The 6,585-nt window shown below is 36.3% G+C and overlaps 1 long non-coding RNA gene across 1 annotated transcript; it reads left to right on the top strand.

The window, feature by feature from the left end:
* Positions 1-3,547: 3,547 nt before the first annotated feature.
* LOC127306333 (uncharacterized) lies at positions 3,548-5,346 on the top strand. Its single transcript, XR_007854607.2, has 2 exons — positions 3,548-4,624; positions 5,132-5,346. It is a non-coding gene; the product is annotated as an uncharacterized lncRNA (long non-coding RNA).
* The last annotated feature ends 1,239 nt before the right edge of the window (positions 5,347-6,585 follow it).

Below are 6,585 nucleotides of genomic sequence, written 5' to 3'. Positions count from 1 at the left end.
TACAAACATGTAGTATTGTTACATGTCAGAGTAATACGGTTCTGATGTCATCTTGAAATAATAGCAGTCGAAGGGGACAAAGTTTCCTTGTGGCAATTTTATGTTTGTGGTGAGTTAAGAGTATCCCATCCTACTTAAAAGGTTAGTTAAGAGTATCACATATCCGGTAACATGTGACTCTCGTTTTGAATATATAATATTTATATATTGTTAAAAAGGGTAAGGCTGGTGTTTATGTTGGCGCTACGGTTTATACGTGAAAATATATGTTCCTTGTTTTCAATTTCTCATGCTTTCTATTCATTGTATACATCATTACCTTGTCAGGTCAACTCATTGTTCTTCAATACATGCAATGAACGGATCTTGGCTACATGATTTGGCGATGCAACTATTAAGCTATCTGACTTGTGAAAACTATCAGGAAGCTTGCATGCTTCCGAAAGAGTGTGTATTTTCTTTATTGTTACCTGTTTGGGTTAGTCAGTCTTTCTCTTTTATCATGCTGCAGTTTTCTGTTTTTTATTGGTCAGTCAATCTACCTACTATCCTTAACTGCTATGCGGTTAAGCATCTGATACTTTGCGCTGCATTGCACCTGTAGGGGTGATGTCTTTCAGGTTGTGTGGAATCCAAATTTGGAGACTATTATATTGCTTTCCAACTGAGGACAAAAGGGTGATGATATGGGACTTTAGTGAGTAAGTTTAGTCAGATATTCTCCCATATTCTATTTTATGTTTACTTTTGTCATCTCCTTATCACTCCTGCAACATTGTTTTTTACGGGTGAATCATTCCAAATCGAAACAGTAAATCGTGAAATGAGATTGATCCAAAGCAACAGCTTTTGTGATCTGTGTCTGTAAATAGCTTCCTTATCCCTGCTAATGATCTCACTAGGCTTAAATTCTAATTTTTTTAATGTACGAGCTCGCTAAACCTTAAGTTTTGAAAATTAGCATAGGTGAAACAACATAATAAGGTAGCACGCAAATTGATTTACCAACATTTTTTCCTTTTTTCTCTGGCCAAGAATAATTTGGACGTTTTCTAAATACCTTTTAGATTAGAGCATAAGTAGGAACTAGGAGTTTCCCAGCTTGCATCTGATCATCTAATTAGGATGTATCGATATGAGTGGTTAAGATCATGTTACCATATCCGAAACAAAATAAACATGAGGAATATAGCCCTCATCAATTGAATTGAACCTTTCATTCAGGTTTTAACTGCGTTTTGTATGTTGACTTTCCCAGGAGATTCCGTTCTGAATTTCCTCACTGCTCTATGGATCTATTGTTGTTGGACCTAATGATATACTGTCAGCTGCCTCACACCATCATTTAGCCGTTATTGACTTGACAAGTTTGATGTAATAAAATGGTGTGCCTAGCTATCGAATTAGAAATTCCACCATATGATGCATCTTCCAGTTCTTCTAAATATCTAAATTTGGTTGCCTATAATCAATTTAATACTCCCTCCAATCATATTAAGTGTTGCTGATTTAGCTAAATTAGCGACACTTAATTTGGATCGGATGGGGTTCTAGATATAGTATATGCAGGTACTTTGTATACTTATGGATTCTAGGATCCCGCTTTCTATGGGCGCAGAGGAGAGCATGTCTGCAATGTCTAGGTCGTTTCATTGGTGGAACCAACCCAGGCCTAGGAAAAATAGCAAGTCTCGTGGCTGGCGGCGGGTTGCCTGTCTATGGAAAATATTGGTTAGTTCTTCATTGCTTGCTACGAGTTCATTGCCGGCGGCAGTTTGCCTGCCTATGGAAAATATCGATTAGTTCTTCATTGCCTGCTATAGTGCTATGAGTTCAAAACAGAATAATCAGTAATACACTATAAGAATATGTTCTGAATGTAGGCGTCTTTTCAAAATTGAGGACAACGTAAATACTTACTTTTAGAAATTGCAGAGAGGCTGTCCAAGTTGAAAAAGATATATAGTATGGAATCCAAAGGAATATTCACCGAGTGCTTCTGGGATAGAAGTGCTTGTGTTGGTATGTTCCTGTTGCCGTTTACTCTCTAATGTTAGCTTGCATGGATGAGAGGGAAGTGTTAGTTTTTTTCCGCTGGATATATATTTGTTGAATTATTTGGTTCCTTTCTAATCACATAGATGCACTTTTACTGATTACATCAGTGAATAGAATATGTGGCGAGGTAACAGTTTTCACTCGTGTAATAAGAATCCTTAACATTTGTTCAGGCATCATGATGAGGCTCCAGAAATAAGTGATGTGCATATTTTCTAATGGCCAGCCAAGATACATGTAAGATAACAATTGGTATCTCTCGATTCTCTAGGTAATGCCTTTGTTTTCCTATTTTGAGCCAACTGGTGTAAATTTCATTCTTTGTTGTTGTCTAAATTAATGGAATCATTATAAGAGAATAGGAGATCCTTTAGCGCAGACAGTGCTTCCAGATCATGCCCTTTGTTTGGCTGCTTGAGGTGATCCCTTTCAGTCCATCCTATTCCGCTACTCGGTAAACATTCTTTATTTTGCTTAGCTTGCAACAAATAGATAGTTATTGGATTTAGCTATTAGAATACCATCTACTGTGACACCATGGGCTTTTGGTATCTCCAGTTCACATTTGCACTTGAGTTCTTGAGAAAGTTGCGGACATTTTTTTATTTTCCCGAGATCATGCCTTGTAGTGACTGGATTAAGATAATGATCGACGACTATTTCTGTAATCATTAGCCCATCATGTGTTCACACTTAACATCTAATCTAATATTCTATGATAACAAAGTTTATTACAATGTTTACACCTTCTAGCTATGAATCGTTGAAGAAGCTACACAACAGTAGAAAATGGTTTGTGGTCTGTACTTTTATTGCATCAATGGTAATGCAGTTATAAGGTTCTTTGTTTTTGTTGTGCACCGATCAGATAGAAGAATGGTGTATCAATGTCATTGCATCCAGTTATTTGCTATCGGTTTCCATTTTTTGTTTGATGATGTTGCTTGGCCCTTGCTAAGTAAAGCACCAGTACCAGACAGTTGCATAAACTGCTCAAAAGGGAACCAGACACCTTGCTCATGTTTGTAACAGTTTGCTACAGATCTTCTTAATAAAACTCCATGCTTTTGGTACCGCTCTCATGATATATTGGTTTTAGAATGTAAAGACCAGCAAAATAAAGTGCTTATACATGCCTGTAACAATTTGCTGCTCTCTTTATTGCCAATGTTGCTGGTTTAGAGTTTTTCCAGGTGGCATATAGTTTTCTTACTGACAGTTTTTAAGCTTCATTGTATATTACTGCTCTCTTTATTAACAATCATCTATAACTCTTAGTTCATTGGTGTTAAATGTTTTTGCAGAGTTACGGATTTTCTTAAATGTTTAAAAACCTTCTCATATATAGTTCACTCCCCTACATTTTTTAATAGCTTAATAAAGGATCTGATAGTCACGTGAATTGGGCAACCTCATTTTAAATCAAATAATGACAATTATCTCTAATTTCATTGGTCCTCGTTTCCTTTCTATTTACTACATACCTCGCATTACATTTATCCATGTTTTCTGTTTCTACGTTTTGTTGTTGCTGAGCTTGAAGTGAGGCGGACTATAAACTTCTAGGTGTTCTTCATAGCTCTACACATTTACATACTCAAACAACTGAGTCGAGTAAACTTAGAAAAAAAGTTTTTTTAACCAAATATTTAGAAAGAAATTTTGTTCATCCTCTTCTCTCCCATCACCACGGTCATTTCCCTTCATCTTATCTCTGACAAGGAGCTAGAACTGATGATTATATATGAACTAAGGGTAGTCGGATTAAAATAAATGTTTTACCCAAATTGTTCTTCTGTAGGGTTCATTGTTTTTTATAGCATGGTGTATGAATTATTTGTGGTTGATTAAACAAGTCAGCATTATGGTTCACACATTGAAAGGGGCATACAAGGTGTGTTGTTTTTCATGTATCCATTCACTTAAATAAACTAATTTAGGGAACAGTTCCTCTTATGTACTAATGGGCATAAAGTTGAGGTGATAAAACCCACTTTATCTTCCCTGTTGTTATTTTATTTTGCAGATAATAAGCAATGGTTAATTTTAAAGGAACTTCAGATTTGATATTAGTTAACTGATGTTCTTTGTCCAGCGTGCTTTGTTTGGCATCAGGATTCGTCGTTTTAATGTAACTTAACTACTTAAGATTTGATATTAGTTACCTGATCTTCAAATAGTCATTTAGTTGTCATTGGTGAATATGGGCCACTATGGTAATCGACATGTTGAGGAAACATGTAGGCTCTAGCTTTTTTGTTGAGCTGGGATGTCTTTTGAAGTGTTCAAATATCAGATATGTGTTCAAAGGAACTGTATAGAAGTGTATATTGTCATGGTGTAGTGAAGGATGATTCTGAAAATCTGAGACCATGATTCTTTGCGTGCATAGTTTTATATATTTTCAGTGCATTGTGAGATTTAGTTCAGTGTAGTTTTATATACTCTTCTTATGTTGATTTGCTTGGTTTGCTCGCTTCAGGGAGGAGAGGTTTCAGAGTTCAAGCCGTTTCAAAGTAGAAACAGTGGAGGGCTAAGTTGTGTTGCAACTTCTTTTCAGCCCTAGGTGAGTGCTCAGGTTGTACAACCAATTTCTTATTTCTTCTTTTCAGCGCGATGGTGAGTGTTCAGGTTGTACGACCAATTTGTTCTTTCAAGGAAACTGGACCATTTTCTTTCAAGAATATATACCTGATATAGTCTGAAACTTAAGAACCTTTGCATTCTGCCGTTGTTCTGGAATATGTTGCCTGTACAGGGGTAGTGGTAATCTGCTGTTCAGCAATGAGTCGCTTGAGTAAAGTTAAATACGGCTTTAACACCATGGATTTATGTATGGCTTGACTGCATATCTAGACTGTACCTCAAACAAATAAGAATCATAGTTTCATCATGCTAAGAAAAAAAGAGCGATCCAATACAATGTCATATCGTTTTGGAGTGCAGTTTTTTTTATAAAGCAACCACTCTAGGTCCTCTTAGATAAACTGTGACAGATCTTGAATGCATGATTGAAATGGGTTTCCTGAGTAGGTTAGTACTAAAAAAATCCAAGAGATATTTACTACTACAGTTGGTACACATGAAAGCAAGCAGGGAATTATGATGCTTAGTTACTGCCCAAAGTCCCGAAGTGAATACCTCTTATTTGTTGTCCAGAATACCGAAGTGAATACCTCTATTTACTTTCTTCATCATGAATGGTGTTGCTGTCCAGAATATCGAAGTGAATACCTCTATTTACTTTCTTCATCATGAATGGTGATAACCGTTCGCGAGAATTTTATCTTCGGCTGCTTTCTTAGTGTACCATATGTGCTGGGTTTATATTGCTGCAGGACTGTGGCTAGGGAATTGGTGGTCTGGTGCTTGGACCGTGGTACTGTCGCTGCTACTGTCTAGGTTTCTTCCTGCATTGTTTATCTGAGAGGGAAGCTGGAACCTATGCAGTAGAAGTATTTTAGCCTTTACACCATGGTGAAGGAATGTCATATTGCCTTGTGACACCACTCCCTGCAGTGACCATAATATGTACTCTGTACTGTTAGTGGAAGAACCTGCAATCCTGTTAGCCTAAAGTATGAAATGAATCTTTCTATGTATAGTGTATGAATCATTGTCCAGACTTTCAGGCATGCCATGAGTTGCTATCTTTAAATGCTTATTTCCTGTGATGTGCATTGCATACGAATGTAGGTATGGTCTGCTGATATTGATGACTTTCCTGCTTTGCCAATGACATTATTCATCTATCGCAACTGAATTAAAGAGGAAAATGAAACTACGAATCATCCTGGCTATTTTCTTTTGTCTTTGTCATTTCATGGACCTTAGTTTAAATAGATTGTAATGGTGTATTGCATATTTTCAAATTTTGGGTAATTACTAATTAGAAAGATAGCCGATGTAGTTACTCTTGCATTGTTAGCAGTTACTTTGGATGTCAGAATCATATAATGATCCATGTTAACATGTTTGCTTCATTACTGGGTTTTAAGTTCAGATGAGCCATTTCATATGCATTTTCTCTTTTTCAGATCTATTAGATGAGAGTAAAGTAAGTCTGTAGGATACAAGGAATTAGTACGTTCCTTACTATCAAAATATTTATATTGACCGTTGTACTTCAGCAAGAAGCTAATTCACAGTGCCGCGCAAAATTAAATTAGCTTATACTGAAACTCTATGCACTTTCTAAATACCAGAGATTGATGTACCAGATAAATTTCTTTGTTCTTTTGCTTGGATATGCATGTGGAAAGGGTGCATCACTACGTGCGGATACCCTACATAACTCTGTGGGTGCATGTATTTGTATGTAATGTTGGGAGATATCTACTTGGCCATATGCAGATTTTGTTTAAAGGAAGCAGCTCTTATTTGTGTATAATTGCTTGAAAGATTTTATTCTCCCTAAAAAATATTGATTATACAGGTTTAAGGATTCTCAGATACCTACTGAATTCTTGGATAATTACATAAACATCAACCCGTTAAAACTTATGGTTACAGTATCGTCTCGCTTTT

The sequence above is a fragment of the Lolium perenne genome, chromosome 6, assembly GCF_019359855.2.
Source record: "Lolium perenne isolate Kyuss_39 chromosome 6, Kyuss_2.0, whole genome shotgun sequence".
NCBI lineage: Eukaryota > Viridiplantae > Streptophyta > Magnoliopsida > Poales > Poaceae > Lolium > Lolium perenne.
Note: the sequence above shows the minus strand (reverse complement) of the source record. Positions and strands in the feature narration are given on the sequence as shown.